Source organism: Terrapene carolina, unplaced genomic scaffold (assembly GCF_002925995.2).
Source record: "Terrapene carolina triunguis isolate 2854851 unplaced genomic scaffold, T_m_triunguis-2.0 Scaffold62, whole genome shotgun sequence".
NCBI classification, from domain to species: Eukaryota; Metazoa; Chordata; order Testudines; family Emydidae; genus Terrapene; species Terrapene triunguis.
In genome coordinates, this window is record NW_020664413.1 from 30168212 (window position 1) to 30183962 (window position 15751).

The 15751-nt window shown below is 40.9% G+C and overlaps 1 protein-coding gene across 11 annotated transcripts in view; it reads right to left on the reverse strand.

The window, feature by feature from the left end:
- The window catches only part of BAZ2B (bromodomain adjacent to zinc finger domain 2B), a 279323-nt gene that overhangs the window by 226018 nt on the left and 37554 nt on the right, over positions 1-15751 (reverse strand). The gene's annotated exons all lie outside the window — the stretch shown is intronic.

Below are 15751 nucleotides of genomic sequence, written 5' to 3' on the forward strand. Positions count from 1 at the left end.
TTTGAGGAACAAAACCATGTTCTGTACAACTGAGAGTCATATTTCACCTCTTTGCAATATCAAAATTTTAATACAAAAAGAAATTAAGATTTACCCCCATTACTAGACTGTATAAGGTACATCTCAATGGAGATGCACAGCTATGTAGTATGTATCATCTGCATTAGCCAGACTTTACACTAGAAATGGCATGAAGACTACACAGGTAGAAGTGATATCGCATCCATAATTACCCATACTTTAAAGGCACCAGAGTGTCTATGGGCTGCCAGAAGAGCAAAAAGATATCAGAGGTGGATGTCAGTGGCAAAACCCAGTATTACACATTTCATTGGAAAAATGTGATGCAATTTACCCATTTTTCTTGAAGAAAATTATTGTAGCCTCAGAACAGGAGATATAAAGTCATATTTACAATTACTAGGTTAGCATTCCAAATGCTCACAAGTCAAGGAAATGTAACTAGAAATCAGATTTGGGGGAGAAGGGGAAAGAATCTAAATACTGAACATGCTATAAGTAGTTGCATGTTAGTATTTGAATGTTATATAGCTAATGTACATGTACTAAAACTCTTAGATCATGGGAAAATTGAGCAGGCATAAAACACTCCCAGAGATTGGGTTGACAGCTTTTTTCATAAAGGCATTTTACCTATATTACTACAGAAATTAAAGATGGGAAAGTTCTACTAGACCAGTGGCTCTCAAACTTTTTTACTGGCGACCCTTTCACATATCAAGCCTCTGAGTGCGATTCCCCTTATAAATTAAAAACACTTTTTATATATTTAACACCATTATAAATGCTGGAGGCAAGCGGGGTTGGGGTGGAGGTTGACAGCTCACGACCCCCCATGTAATGACCTCGCGATCCCCTGAGGGGTCCCGACCCCCAGTTTGAGAACCCCTGGTCTAACCCATTCCCTCTGCTAGCATACGATTCTCCCACATGGTCCATTTTATGGTGCTTTGTCCATGTCTCCAGGGAATGGAGATTTTCTTTTAGAAGACTATCCCTTGGCCTAATAAAATGTAATTATTGGGAATAAATACTGGACATTCAGCCCAAATTTTCCATTTCATCCCATTACTTCTGCTAATATCCTTTTGTACTGTGCTAAAGAATTCCCTTCCTTGCTCCTAACTATAAAAGCCAAAGGGCAATAAAATCCACTTGCTTTTTCAGTGCCTTTGAATATACAGACTTCATTCTCAAAAGGGGTTGTACACACAGCTGCAGAAGATGCATGACAGCAAAGCCAGTTGTAACCATGAAAGGTCAGCCCATTCAATTAGGACCCACAAAAGGAAAATTATATGCTATTGCAGCATCTCTGCCACAGTTCTCTCAACAAAAAGGTGAGTAGAGACAAGTAATAAAGAATACAAGTTTACTTTGCACTACAATTAGGGTAAAAAAGAAAGAACTCTGAAGGTCAGAAACTAGAGGCAGGATGTGTGTCACTCTTTAGGTAGGTGATCTGAATGAGACAAAATATTATACGATAAGAAAGCATCTGGCTATTTTTACACTTAGAATGCTATAGCAGCACAGCTGCAGCCATGCTGCTATAGTGCTTCAGTACAGACACTCACTACTGTGACAAGAGGAGTTCTCCCATCGCTGTAAGTGATCCACTTCCCCAAGAGGCGGTAGCTAGGTCAACAGAAGAATTCGTCCATCAAGCTAGCGCCGTAAGTCAGGGGTTAGATTGGCTTATCTCCATCTCCCAGGGATTTGGATGTTTCGCACCTCTGCGAGAGCAGCTATGCCGACGTAACTTTTCAGTGCAGATCAGACCTCAGGGTATACTACACATGTCTTCCTGACAGTTTTGCCCTACTTTTACAACTTCTTACCCTTCCATTTTGCCAATCTGCCTGTTGCCTATTGCTGATACTTTTATAACTCCTGTACAATTCCACTGACAACATGCATCAGTTAATAACTGAAATAGCCACCAACTATGGTTCCAAATGCAACTGCTATTTCCTTCAGAGTCCATCTGCTCACTCTTGATATTGCTCTTCTCAAAGTGTCTCATCTTGACAGTACCCCTTCTAGATAAAGTTGTAATTTTTATTGGTTGGCTTATTACGGTTCACACAACTGCTATAACCAATAAAAGCCAGGACTTTTATGCAAAGGAAGCATAAAGGTGACTATATTTATTGAGGGTTGTGATTACAAAATAAACCATAAGAGCAAAGGCATGAGTAGTTGGTACATGCCATGAAGAACAAAGACACACAGCCTTATGTTTATGTCATGAACTGCAGAAAATGACAAAAAAATTTAACCAAGTTGTTTCACACTTCACAAAGCACACATTCCTTGTTGAGAATATTCATGTGTCAAGTCTGAAGTTTTAGATTCACTACATATTTTTTAAAAGAATGAAATACACCTTCCCCACTCATACACCTCTATTCTCAGTAATACAAAAACAGCCAAATTGGATTGAATTCACACAATCACCTTTGCTGTAAGAACAAGCATACCACTGTTTTAACTCCTGAAACTTTATGAAGAGATCTCAAGTCTGAGGAAACTCTTGTGCACAAGCTAGTTTTTAAGAAAGATAAAATGAACATAGTTGCAAGTATTATTGATCATTACTGTTTCTTTTTACTCCATGGAAGCAGACAGATAAGAAAAATATACATCAAAAGCCAATATCTACAGTTTTACACACCAGAATAGTGGCACTTAATATTGGATGTCAGCTCTTTTGAGGAAGCCAAGAAGGTGCATGGCTAGAACAATCAAAGAGCCAGCTTCCTCAAGTTTTATATAAAAGCCACACATGAACAATGTATATTGAAAGAGTCTATAATATTCCTGGGGGAATTCTGCGCCACTGCGCATGTGCGGAATTTACGTCCCCCACTGATTTGCTTCCCCACAGAAAAATGACTGACAGGGAAGCAAAGGGAAGCTGCAAAAGCAGTCACACACCACTCCCTAGCTGCGTAGGTACATTGTTTCAGGCACCTGGAGCAGCCAGGAGAGAGGTAAATCACCACAAGGCTGGGAACACCCCAGCCAGTGGCTCCTGCCCTGAGCCGGGATCAGCTGCTAGTCCCAGCTGGGCTGGATACAGGAGAGGACGGGACTTCCTCTTCCTCTGTAAGGAGTGGCTGGGGCTGTGCCAGACCCACCTCCAGAAATCTCCCCCAGCTGCAGGAAGCTCAGCATCCTGCCCTGCTTCCTTCCCCCATCGCTCCTCAGCTGTGGTGGAAGGGGTCACTGTATGGGGAGCTGCTCCCCCATCTGCCCAACCCCCATGCATCTGGATCTCCCATACCCAGACACCCCTACAAAGTCTGACCCTCACCCAGAACCTCCTAGCCCTCCATAGCCAAACTCCATTCCATTGAACCTCAACCCCTGCATCTGGAGGCCCCCTGCACCCAGAACCCCTGCCTCTGTACTCCCACCCCTGCACACAGACCACCCCCCACCTGAGCTCCCTGCACTCAAACCCCCACCCTGACGAGCCTGAGCCCCCACATCCAGACCCCCAACTAGCTGCACCAGACCCCTGCCCCACCAACCCCCCCCCTCCCCAGCCCCCCTTGCTGAGACCCCCACACCCAGACCCCTCGGTTGAGCCCCAACCACTTTCACCTGGAAGCTCCTGCAGAGTCCCATTGCCCCTGCACATGGAACCCCTCCAACAACCCTCTGTGCATCCAGATCCCTCACACAGACTCCCCACTGAACTGCCTGCATTCAGATTGTCCCACACAGAATCCTCTCACCCCAAACCTGGATCCCCTCCACACTTGGATCCTGCCTGGTTGAGCGTGCCTGCCCCACACCTGGTGCGCCTGGGGCAGAGGGGCAGGGCCCCAGGGTGTTTCTGGGGCAGGCCCAGGCCTTGTGCTGTGTCAGGGTCGGTTGCAGCCTCACCACTGAGTCCGTGTCCCGGGGGTGGGGAGGCTGCAGGTTGATCTCCCATCTTCGTACAGCCAGTGGCCCATGCTCCCCACTGCTCTGCCGAAGCCTCTGCATTTATTTGTTGACAAATAAAACTTGCAGAATTTTGCAGAATTTTAAAATATTGTGTGCAGAATTTTTAATTGTTTGGTGCAGTATGCCCTCAGGAGTGCTATAATATGGTTTGAAGGTCAGAGTAAAAGTTGTTATGGAAATGGGTAAGGTGAAATTTTACATAAGTATTGTGTGAACTGTAAGGCTAATAGAAGATTTTAAGTTATCTTAATCTGCCATGTTATTTTCATGATTTAAAATATATTTTAAATAAAATTTGATAGAAGGTTAGATTATTTATTTTCGCAACCTTAACTTTTAAACTAAGGTAAGCTTTTTGCATCAGAATACTAATAAAAGTGAGGATCCAAAATGCTGCTCATTTAACTAAGTAGTCCCAACAATATCGATAAATTTTGGTCTACAATCGAGAATATTTGTCTTTAAAAAAAAATAGACAATTGAGAGATACACATGAACACAACGGAGGAAGAAAGGCTAGCAGGCGGTATGTAGGGTTACCATCCGTCCGGGTTTCCCCGGACATGTCCGGCTTTTTCAGTGTTAAATGGCCGTCCGGGGGGGATTTCTAATTAAGTAGAAATGTCCGGGATTTCCCCCTTCCCCTTGTGCGGCGCGGCTGATTGGACGCCTGGCCTGATTGAAAGCTGCTCGCAGCCACTAGGGCGTCTAGCAGCCAGAGTCCCTCCCCCTCCCCCGCTCCCTCCTCCTCCACGGAGCAGCGGGGCTGTGTTTAATTCCACGTGGAGCTCGCAGTTCTCCCTCTGCCGGGTGAGCGGGGGGAGCAGGGCAGGCGGCGGGGTGTGTGTGTGTAGAGGCTGCAGGGGCGGGGGGGGTGCAGAGGCTGCAGGGCGAGTGGGGAGCAGGGGGCACAGAGGCTGCAGGGGCACAGAGGCTGCAGGGGCGGGGGGGTGCACAGGCTGCAGGGCGAGTGGGGAGCAGGGGGCACAGAGGCTGCAAGGGCGGGGGGGTGCAGAGGCTGCAGGGCGAGTGGGGAGCAGGGGGCACAGAGGCTGCAGGGGCGGGGGGGTGCAGAGGCTGCAGGGCGAGTGGGGAGCAGGGGCACAGAGGCTGCAGGGGCGAGGAGGTGCAGAGGCTGCAGAGTGAGGAGGAGCAGGGCAAGCAAGGGCATAGGGGCTGCGGGGCGAGTGGGGAGCAGGGAAGCACTTAGCAACCCCCAACCAAGATCAGAGCGGGAGGGAGGAGGGGGAATACAGGGTGCTCAGAGGAGGGGGCAGAGTTGGGGCAGGGACTTTGGGGAAGGGGTTGGAATGGGGGCGGAGAAGGGGTGGGGTTGGGGCGGGGCCGGGGAAGGGGCGGGGTTGGGGCCGGGGGCGGGACCGGGGCCCCGTGGAGTGTCCTCTTTTTTAAATGTTTGAATATGGTAACCCTAGCGGTATGGAATACTTCTATTTGAAACTCCAAGGGATTGTCGTCAGTAATTGAATAAAAAAATTAAATATGAAATATACTGAACCTTAAAAGTGTCTTTTTAATGTCAAAGCTGACCATATCCTTAGTCCCTAAAACAAAACACTGATGAAAAGATTATTTAAACACACAGTAAACCACATTTAAGAATCTCCCTTGAACAAGCTTAGCAACAAGAAAAATGCTCAACCTTGCTTTTTCTTAATCATTGTGAAGGAAAATTACATGAGCCTAGATTGATTTTGGTCCAAATATTCAAAGCACAGAATAAAAACAGTGCCTTCAGTAGGCAGATTTTAGAGCAAGTGGAAACTATTGAAACTCAACAATGAATACGTGATCTGGCATGCACTTGAGGAAGTTGCACAATAGCAACATGTTTATGCAATGAAAATATTAGTAAGAGGCAAAGAAAGGCTTTTCAGATTAAATACGGTTTCCCCTCAAAATGACTATTACACATACACATTTAAATGGGAAAAGCATTCAGTATTTATAAATCAGTCATCCAATAATATGCATCCCTGTAACAAGTTTCCCCCCAACCTGCATTTTTGTTATGGTTCCTCATTTAAAAGACGTCTTGCTATTTATTTTAGGTCTCATTAATATGAAGTATAAAGTACATATACTGTTAAATGCAAAAAAATCATTAATGCAAGCTAACGTTGCACTGTTAAAAGTCACAAGAAGTCAGAAAGTGAAATAATTGAACTTCCACACATTTTAGAAGTGGGAAAGGAGAGTTAATTTTAAGACAGACCAAAAACATTATTTAATCTTTTAAAAAAAAAAACTGGTGACTCATTAATTTTTTTTAGGGTTTGGCAATACTGAGAATCTAAATATTGCATTGCAGGCTCAGCTATACTTATGCCACACATTTAATAAGGGTATGTCTACACTACAGGATTAATCCGAATTTAGATAATTCGAATTTGGGAAACAGGTTGTATAAATTCGATTGTGCGCGGCCACACTAAGCACCTTAATTCGGTTTTAAACCACATTAATTCGGTGGTGTGCGGCCACACTACCCCATTAACTTAAACACAGTAATTCGGTGGTGTGCGTCCACACTAACCCTAATTCGAATTAACAAAATCGATTTAGGCTCTACTCCGTTCGTCGAGGTGGAGTACAGAAATCGATTTAAAGGGCCCTTTAATTCGAATTAACTGGCTCTGTAGTGTGGACGGGTGAAGGGTTAATTCGGATTAAGGCAGCTAAATCCGAATTAAAGTCCTAGTGTAGACCAGGCCTAAGAAAAACAAACAGAAAGTACAATGCATGTGAGGAAACAGACTTTAACCCTGATTTTATATTCAGATTCTCTGCATAGGTACTGTGATCTGTGCTAGAGTCCCATTACTTTCAATGCGGTTCTGCACAGTTAGAAGGGTATGCAAATAGTTGATTTAATTGCAGAACTCAGGCAGTTAACAGGGTGGTTAGAATCTTCATTTTTGCATTTCCTGATTTTATAATTAACTGTGCAACCTTAACGTTGCATAAACAGGTTTTTTTTTTTTTTATGCATTTGATTTCCTTGTTTTCTCCCTGAAGTACAGAATGAAAAAAAAAAAATTCCTGTGCTTAATATTACCATTTAAATAGTCCTAGTTAAGCTTTGAAGTTGAATAGAAAGATAGGACGAGGCTGTTTCCCACCTTTGTTGCTGCTATCATTTGGCTTGATGTTTTTTGGTTTGGTTTGGGGGTTTTTTGTGCAAAACTGGGTTAACTGAATTACACTGTGTGCTGCATCATCTATATTAAATAAAAAGTTAGACACTGTAGAACCCTGGAAAAACTGTAGTTTCCGAAAGTTGTGAGGTCAGCAATTTTCTTTTCATGATTGAGGTTTGCTCATGTCATGGATGCATACAATGACCTGAAAAGGATTTGTTTTTCTAAACAACTGGGTTTATGTCCTTTATTGTTTGTTAATTATGTATAAATAATCTGTTTTTTTAAAGTTATGTTCTTGGTTTTCACATTAGTAATTCAGGAATTGTATACCTTGGAAGATTATGGTGACAGGAGAACTAGTGAAGTTATGAAAGATTGAAAACTGATCAACTGAGAAGAGTAATTGTTAGCCAGACTGTTTAAAACATTTTTTGTTAACATCAGTAACTCTACTGCCTATTCAACACTTGGTATAAAGGACATTTTTGTTAACATTTCAATGCCCTTGTCCCATAAGATATGAGAATTCACAAACATTTCTCAGACCATAAATAAGTCATCCAGGCAAAACCAGACTTGTTGACATTACTGATAATTATGAAAAAAAAAAGAATCATTAAATTCATAAACAATTAGTTAACCCTCATTCTGGATTACTTGCATGCCAGATCTGAGGTTTTCAAAGTAAACCATGTAGGGTACATCTACACAGCAGCTGGGAGGTGAGAGTCCCAGCTTGGGTAGATGTATATGCACTAGCTGTGCTTGAGCTATTGCCTAAAAATAGCAGTGTAACCTCAGTGGCATAGGTGGCAGCTCAGGCTTGACACCTAAGTACATACCTGGGGATCAGGGAAGGATTGTACTCGGTGCTTAGTTCCAAGCGGTCGCCCATGCCACTACAGCCATGTGGCTACTTTTAGGGGCTAGCTTGAGTATCTCTACCCAAGCTGGGAACTGCATCTCTCAGCTGCTGTATAGACTGCTCTTAGGACTTGTTTGAGGGAGAGAAGGGAAAGCTGCCACCGCCAAACACACAACTTAAAAAAAAAAAAATCAAACAACTGAATAACTAAACAAAAAAAACCCACTCTTTTGGGTTGAACCAACATTTCAGAAATTTTAGCCCAAGAGGTAATTTGAGAAAACAAGTTATTAAAAGTTGGAGTTTAACACAGAAGAGTGAGCCAGGAAATTGCTGCTGTGATGCCATAAACAACAACATAAGCCAACCACTTTATGATAGTTTACAAGAGAAGAGTTTCCATAATAGGTTATTAAAACTGTATCTCCCAGTTCATCTTTTGCCGGCATCTGGAAACCACAAGGGACTTTTTAGTAGGGAGACAAAAGACTAGCCCAGGCTACTGAAGATAATGGGCTCTCCTGAACTGTTAATATAATACAAGAAAGCTACAATATGATATGAAGGGCAACAGAGAATAGTAAACTGTGAAGGAGAAATTAGTATGGATGATGAAGAGGAACGTGAGTATGGTAAGATGTTAAATGCAATTTAGCAGATGTAAATGAATTCAGCTCAGCACGGAACAAAAGATCCTTGCATGATAGACTACCGTAACAGCTCTTGGATCACTTTTTTCTTAACAACAGCGAATGCAGGTATACAAATAGAGGACACCAACACCAAAAATCCCACCATCTCTTCTGCCCCTGGAAACAGATTACTAAACAGGAGTTCAACAGCACATTTTAGACTCTCAACTTAAGACTTCAGCAACAAGCATAAAATGGGCAGGTGCAGAATTCCACAGGTATGAACAATCTTGAAATTCTGCAGAGTATCAGTCTTTAAAATTTAGATTTTGTTTTGGTTGCAAATAAATCATTCATTCTATAAATCAGTGCATTATTGTCTTGTGCATTTATTAATAACGTAGCTCAATAGGGATAAACATCCCCCATTCATCTCAGTTAAGTGTTCAGTTCTAAGATTAGTTCCCCTAAAGAATATGAAACACACACACACACACCTCTTCACCTCTAAACTCCCAAGTAGATGCTGCATCAGCAAAGCAGAGATGTAGCACTGATAGGCACATTGTACTGGCATGCAGTGTCACCTATCAGTAAGTCCTTAAAGATTCTGCCATACCTTCCAAGAAGGTGTCACTACTGGAAGTGAACAAATGCTAAAATGCCAAGGTTGTTCCCACTAACAGATTTAAAGGAGTTTCTCATTTTTAAATCAGGACCAAAAGTTTCCTGATTACCACCACCACCACTTCCATTTCCTCTGCTCTTCTGGAATTTCACATCTCAGAGGCCATCAGGTGACAGGTACAAACTTGTTTCCCCACCAAATACTTACTTACCTCAGCTAATAGGTTAATTCATCTCTTGTTGTAAGAACCAAGGATTACTTGGCGACATGAGATAAAAGCTAGAGATGGGTAGTCAGTCAGCTTTGTGATTTACAAAACCATTAGCAGCTCAGATCAGGGTTCCACTTCAACTGAATCCCAGAAATTCAGAATTGGAGGGTATGGGGGGGGAGGAGGATAAATCAGATAATTACACACACAATTTCAAAATATCTTTATATGTCAATTGAAATTAGTATAGATTGGTTTGTATTACTTTCCAGTTTAGTAAGAAAAAAACAGAATAATGAAATGTAGGTTCTCTCTGGAACAGGGCTTGAAAAGGAAAGATGGAAGGAGATCATTCAGGAGAGAGAGTTAGAGGGATTATTCTGGTTAATGTAACTACTGTAATCTGGATTTTTTAAAACGCAAGCAATGCTGCTTTTAAGAAAAAGTACTGAAGGGGGGAAGCTGCACTACATGTTATTTAATGTGGTGTAAGTGTAAAAAGCATAACTCTTTTAATTACATACCTACAAAAGTCACTGATGTTCATCAGCAGGCCTTGTGACAAAGCACCAGGAAAAAAGCTTTTTTTTTTCTTTTTGCATTAACTATGGAGCCACTGACTGATGTAAAAATTATTGTATTTTAATTTGGATAAATCTGGGTTTGAAATGCTTATTGGGCTAGGTTCTCCAGGACAGATACTATTTGAGTAAAACACCTATATCCCACTGCACCCCCAAGCACCTGCTTTATAGGGGGTCCTAACCCAGTAGGTAATCCGCTATTTTCAGACTGTTAATACACCTCTACCCCAATATAACGCGACCTGATATAACATGAATTCAGATATAACGCGGTAAAGCAGTGCTCCGGGGGGGGCAGGGCTGCGCATGCCGGTGGATCAAAGCAAGTTTGATATAGCGCGGTTTCACCTATAACGCAGTAAGTTTTTTTGGCTCCCGAGGACAGCGTTATATCGGGGTAGAGGTGTATTGAAGAGCCCACCAAACAAAAAAGAGCGGGGGAGCAAGAGACAGAATAGCAAAAGGAGGGAAAAAAAAAAATCAGCAAGAGACAAGGAAACCGAGGACAGAAACCAAGAAGAAAAACAAAAAAGGTATAGCGAAAGCAAGCAAAGGCAAATCAAGGAAAGACATGACAAAGGTTGGGCCAGTTTAGTGGCTGGCTGCTCTGCACAGCAGATAATCTGCAGCCAAAAGTGGGAGTTAGGGCATGTCTTCACTAGCTTTCGAATACTTGCAAGTTACTCATGACACAAATTAGGATAACAATTTCATTCTACTAGCTAAACCTCCAGTAGTATAAACATGTTTTAAGACTTCAGTCCTTTAAACAATCACATTCTGGTACTTTTTTAACATATAAGATTTATAATTAGGGCTCTCAAGCGATTAAAAAAAATGAATCTCGATTAATCGCGCGATTAAAAAATTAATCTCGATTAATCACAACTGGGGGCAGATTCTCCCACCCTTACTTATGATTAGGGCTGTCAAGTGATTAAAAATATTAATTGTGATTAATCACACTGGTAAACAACAATAGAATACCATTTATTTAAATATTTTTGGATGTTTTTCTACATTTTCAAATATATTGATTTCAATTACAACACAATACAAAGTGTACAGTGCTCCCTTTTTATTTATTTTTTATTACAAATATTTGCACTGTAAAAAACAAAAGAAATAGTATTTTCAATTCACCTAATACAAGTACTGTAGTGCAATCTCTATCATTAAAGTTGAACTTACAAATGTAGAATTATGTACAAAAAAATAACTGCATTCAAAAATAAAACAATGTAAAACTTTAGAGCCTACAAATCCACTCAGTCCTACTTCTTGTTCAGCCAATCACTCAGACAAACAAGTTTGGTTACAATTTGCAGGAGATAATGCTGCCTGCTTCTTGTTTACAATGTCAAATGAAAGTGAGAACAGGCGTTCGCATGACACTTTTGTAGCCGGCATTGCTAAAGCAGGGGTAGGCAACCTGTTGCACGCGTGCTGAAGACACTCACACTGCCTGGGTCCTGGCCACCGGTCCGGGGGTCTCGGCATTTTAATTTAATTTTAAATGAAGCTTCTTAAACATTTTAAAAACCTTATTTACTTTACATAGAACTATAGTTTAGTTATATATTATAGACTTATAGAAAGAGACCTTCTAAAAACATTAAAATGTATTACTGGCACGCAAAACCTTAAATTAGAGTGACTAAATGAAGACTCGGCACACCACTTCTGAAAGGTTGCCAACCCCTGCACTAAAGAATCATATGTCCCTCCATGCTTCAACCACCATTCCAGAGGACATGCGTCCATGTTGATGATGGGTTCTACTCAATAACAATCCAAAGCAGAGTGGACCGATGCATGTTCATTTTCATCATCTGTGTCAGATGCCACCAGCAGAAGGTTGATTTTCTTTTTTGGTGGCTCGGGTTCTGTAGTTTCCACATGTGAGTCTTGCTCTTTTAAGACTTCTGAAAGCATGCTCCACACCTCGTCCCTCTCAGATTTTGGACGGCACTTCAGATTCTTAAACCTTGGGTCAAGTGCTGTAGCTATTTTTAGAAATCTCACATTGGTACCTTTGCGTTTTGTCAAATCTGCTGTGAAAGTGTTCTTAAAACGAACACGTGCTGGGTCATCATCCAAGACTGCTATAATGTGAAATATATGGCAGAATGTGGGTAAAGCAGAGCTGGAGACACATAATTCTCCCCCAAGAAGTTCAGCCACAAATTTAATTAACGTGTTTTTTTTTTTAAATGAGCATCATCAGCATGGAAGCATGTCCTCTGGAATGGTGGCCGAAGCATAAAGGTACATACGAATGTTTAGCCTTATCTGGCATGTAAATACCTTGCGGCTACAAAAGTGCCATGCGAACACCTGTTCTCACTTTCGGGTGACATTGTAAATAAGAAGCAGACAGCGGTATCTTTTGTAAATGTAAACAAACTTGTTTGTCTTAGCGACTGGCTGAACAAGTAGTAAGATTGAGTGGACTTGTAAGCTCTAAAGTTTTACTTTGTTTTGTTTTTGAGTGCAGTTATGTAACAAAAATATCTACATTTGTAAGTTACACTTTCATGATACAGAGAGATTGCACTACAGTACTTGTATGAGGTGAATTGAAAAATACTATTTTTTGTTTATAATTTTTACAGTACAAATATTTGTAATAAAATATAATAATATAAAGGGAACACTGTATATTTTGTATTCTGTGTTGTAACAGAAATCAATATATATGAAAATGTAGAAAAGCATCCAAAAATATATAATACATTTCAATTGGTATTCTATTGTTTAACAGTGCGATTAATTTTTTTGAGTTAATCGTGTGAGTTAACTGCGATTGACAGCCCTATTTATAATATATATTTTAAACATTCTTTGAAAAATATATTGTGAACTAAGTGAGGCAAGAATTGTGTGTCTTGCTGTGTGCTTGTACAGTGTTCAGCATATGGGACCAATAACTTCACTGGCTCTTGTGCACTACTGCAATACAAATAATAAGTAAAGGGAAAACCTCATAATACATGGGAAAAATTTGACCCCAAGTCCTAAAAGTTGTTGTCTGTATAGCTCAAAATTTCTTCCAGAATGAAGTGAAACATTTTCAGTTAAAACGCACACATACACAAGTGTCTAATGTGTGGTGTTCGATACTACAAAATATCTACACTGGCAGTTCTGGAATCAACAACCTGAAGAAACATCTAGTGTCGCTGCAAAACATGTCAGTGGTGTAGCGTCATTACCTTTCCAATGAAACAGAAATGCTTTTTAAAATCCAGCTCAAACATCATTCAGTGAAAAAGTTACAAATGCTGAAGTGTTGCTACTATTCACTTTGCTGACCATTTCACAAAGCTTGACAAGAAGACATTCTCAGATTCAGCTACCGGAAAAAAATTTCCCTGTGGAAGAACAAAAAGCTGTGTGCATCATCAAAGCTCTGTCAGCACATCTGACACAGTCAAGCCATGAACCTTGCAAGATCAGGACCTTTCACTGTTATGATGGATGAAAGTAATGATGTCAGCAATGAAAAGAAGGTCTACATCATGATTAGATATTTTGATTAGGATTCAAGACTTGTGAAAAATGATCTTTTGGGAAAGCTTGTCTGCAAATGCTGAAAGCTTTTTTGCATCAATGAATTCAGTTTTCACTGACTTCAACATTCCAGGGACATGATAGAATTTCTATCTGACTCAGCATGTGGGGACTGGCAAGCAGTCTGTACACAGTAAAAGAAATGTCATCCTCTCTGTGCAGTCTTCCATACATGTCACTTGTGTATACTTGGTAGATAAGAAGCATGCTGTCACAGCCATCTCCAAAACAGTGAAAGATATGTTGATTAACTACTATTGCAATTGCTATACAAAATTAAAGGAAGAATACTATCAATACCAATAGTGGTGCAGTACAGATGACCTAGCTAGCCTCCTACCACCACCATGTTTAATGCAGGATAAGACTTCAACAAGCTTTTACTTTAGGTGTCCCTAAACCACTGACTGCCAAAAACTGGGACTGAGCAATGGGCTGGATCACTCAATAACTGCCCTGTTCTATTCATTCCCTCTGAAGCATCTGGCATCAGTCACTGGCAGACAACAGAATACTGGGCTAGATGGACCACTATGGCCATTCTTAATATGCCACTTCATCTTTATTGTAAAATCTAATCTGGGATCAAAAAGCAAAGCAAAGAGTTCCATGTATTACTGCTTGAGACTATTTATTGGTCCAATTATTTTTAATTACTTATAATTTTTTAAGATAGAGGATAAAGGGGATCTAGGGTTACCAGGAGATCATGCACACATCTGTACGATTTCATCTGATCTAGAAGTTGAAAGGTGCGTAGAGAATGAGGCAGGGAATTACAGGAAGAGAAAGGCTGCTCTTTTGGTGAAGGCAGGTGAGTGCTACCCAGAAAAGCTCTGTTCTATTCCTGGCTCTGCAACAGATTTCTTATATGACACTGAACAAGTCAGTTAAACCAAAATTTTCAGAGTTAGGCTTTGTCTCTTCACTAGCCTACCACGTTAGTGAATACATGGTAACTAACACAAGGTAAAAGCCACTTCACCTTGAATGGTCCTGTGAAATGTGTGTTAACTACACATGCTAAACAATCTGTTCCACCTTGGATTTAGCTGTGACACTCTGAAACTATGTCTGCACTACATCATTTACAGCTGCGCAGCTGTAGCACTTCTGGTGAAGACGCCCTAAGCCAACGGGAGAGACCTCTGCTGTTGGCTTAATAACTCCTGCTTCCGTGAGAGACAGTAGCTATGTCGGCAGGAGCTCTCTCAACAACATGGCACTGTCTACAACCGTGCTTAGGTCGCTATAACGTACGTCGCTCAGGGGTGTAGATTATTCACACCCCTGAATGAAACAAGTTATACCGAAGTAATATGTAGTGTAGACATAGCCCAAGAATGTTTCCCAGACCTGAAGAAGAGCTTTGTTTAAGCTCAAAAGCTTGTCTCTCACCAACAGAAATTGGTCCAATAAAGGATATCACCCTGTCTCTCTAATGAAGACAAGGCAGTTTGTAGTTTTCACATGTGTTGGTCAAGATTAATCCTAGATTCCCCACTCCTGTTCAAGCTTACATTACAAGAGGTGTGGAGAACACAACTTTTGTTCCAATCATATCCTTGTTTGGCTAATGGAAGTTAGACCATGGTGATGGGCATGCTGTAAGAAGTGGACGAGAATTTTTCTTTTTATCCTGTTTGTATTGATTTTCACTTCAAGGGCACTTTTTTTTTTTTTTTTTTTAAAGGATCTCGTCTTCCTTTCACTGTTTTATGCTAAAATAACATTTCTAGCCTAGTTAATTTACTTTCCAAAATTACATCGGTATCTTTGTGTCCACGTCAAATAATTTATTTCATTGTCCGGGGCTGGATGAACAAACTTTTTGCATTAACTTTAATTTTGGCCTTTTGTAGTGCAAAGGAAGATAGACATCACCTTCATGGAGGACGTTTCTATTAAGATTTAAATTATTTGTAGGGCCTTTGTATAATGAGGATAAAGACAAAAACATGTCCATCCTTTAGGAAATTGCTTGTCAGTCAGGCAGGCAGGCAACAAAGCCAAAGGAAAAGCCAATTCAAGCATCAGAAAGAGCCAAAAAGTATCAGAAGAAGCCAAACCATTTGACCTGGCATGCAAAAACTAAGAGAAAAAAAATACAAATAGA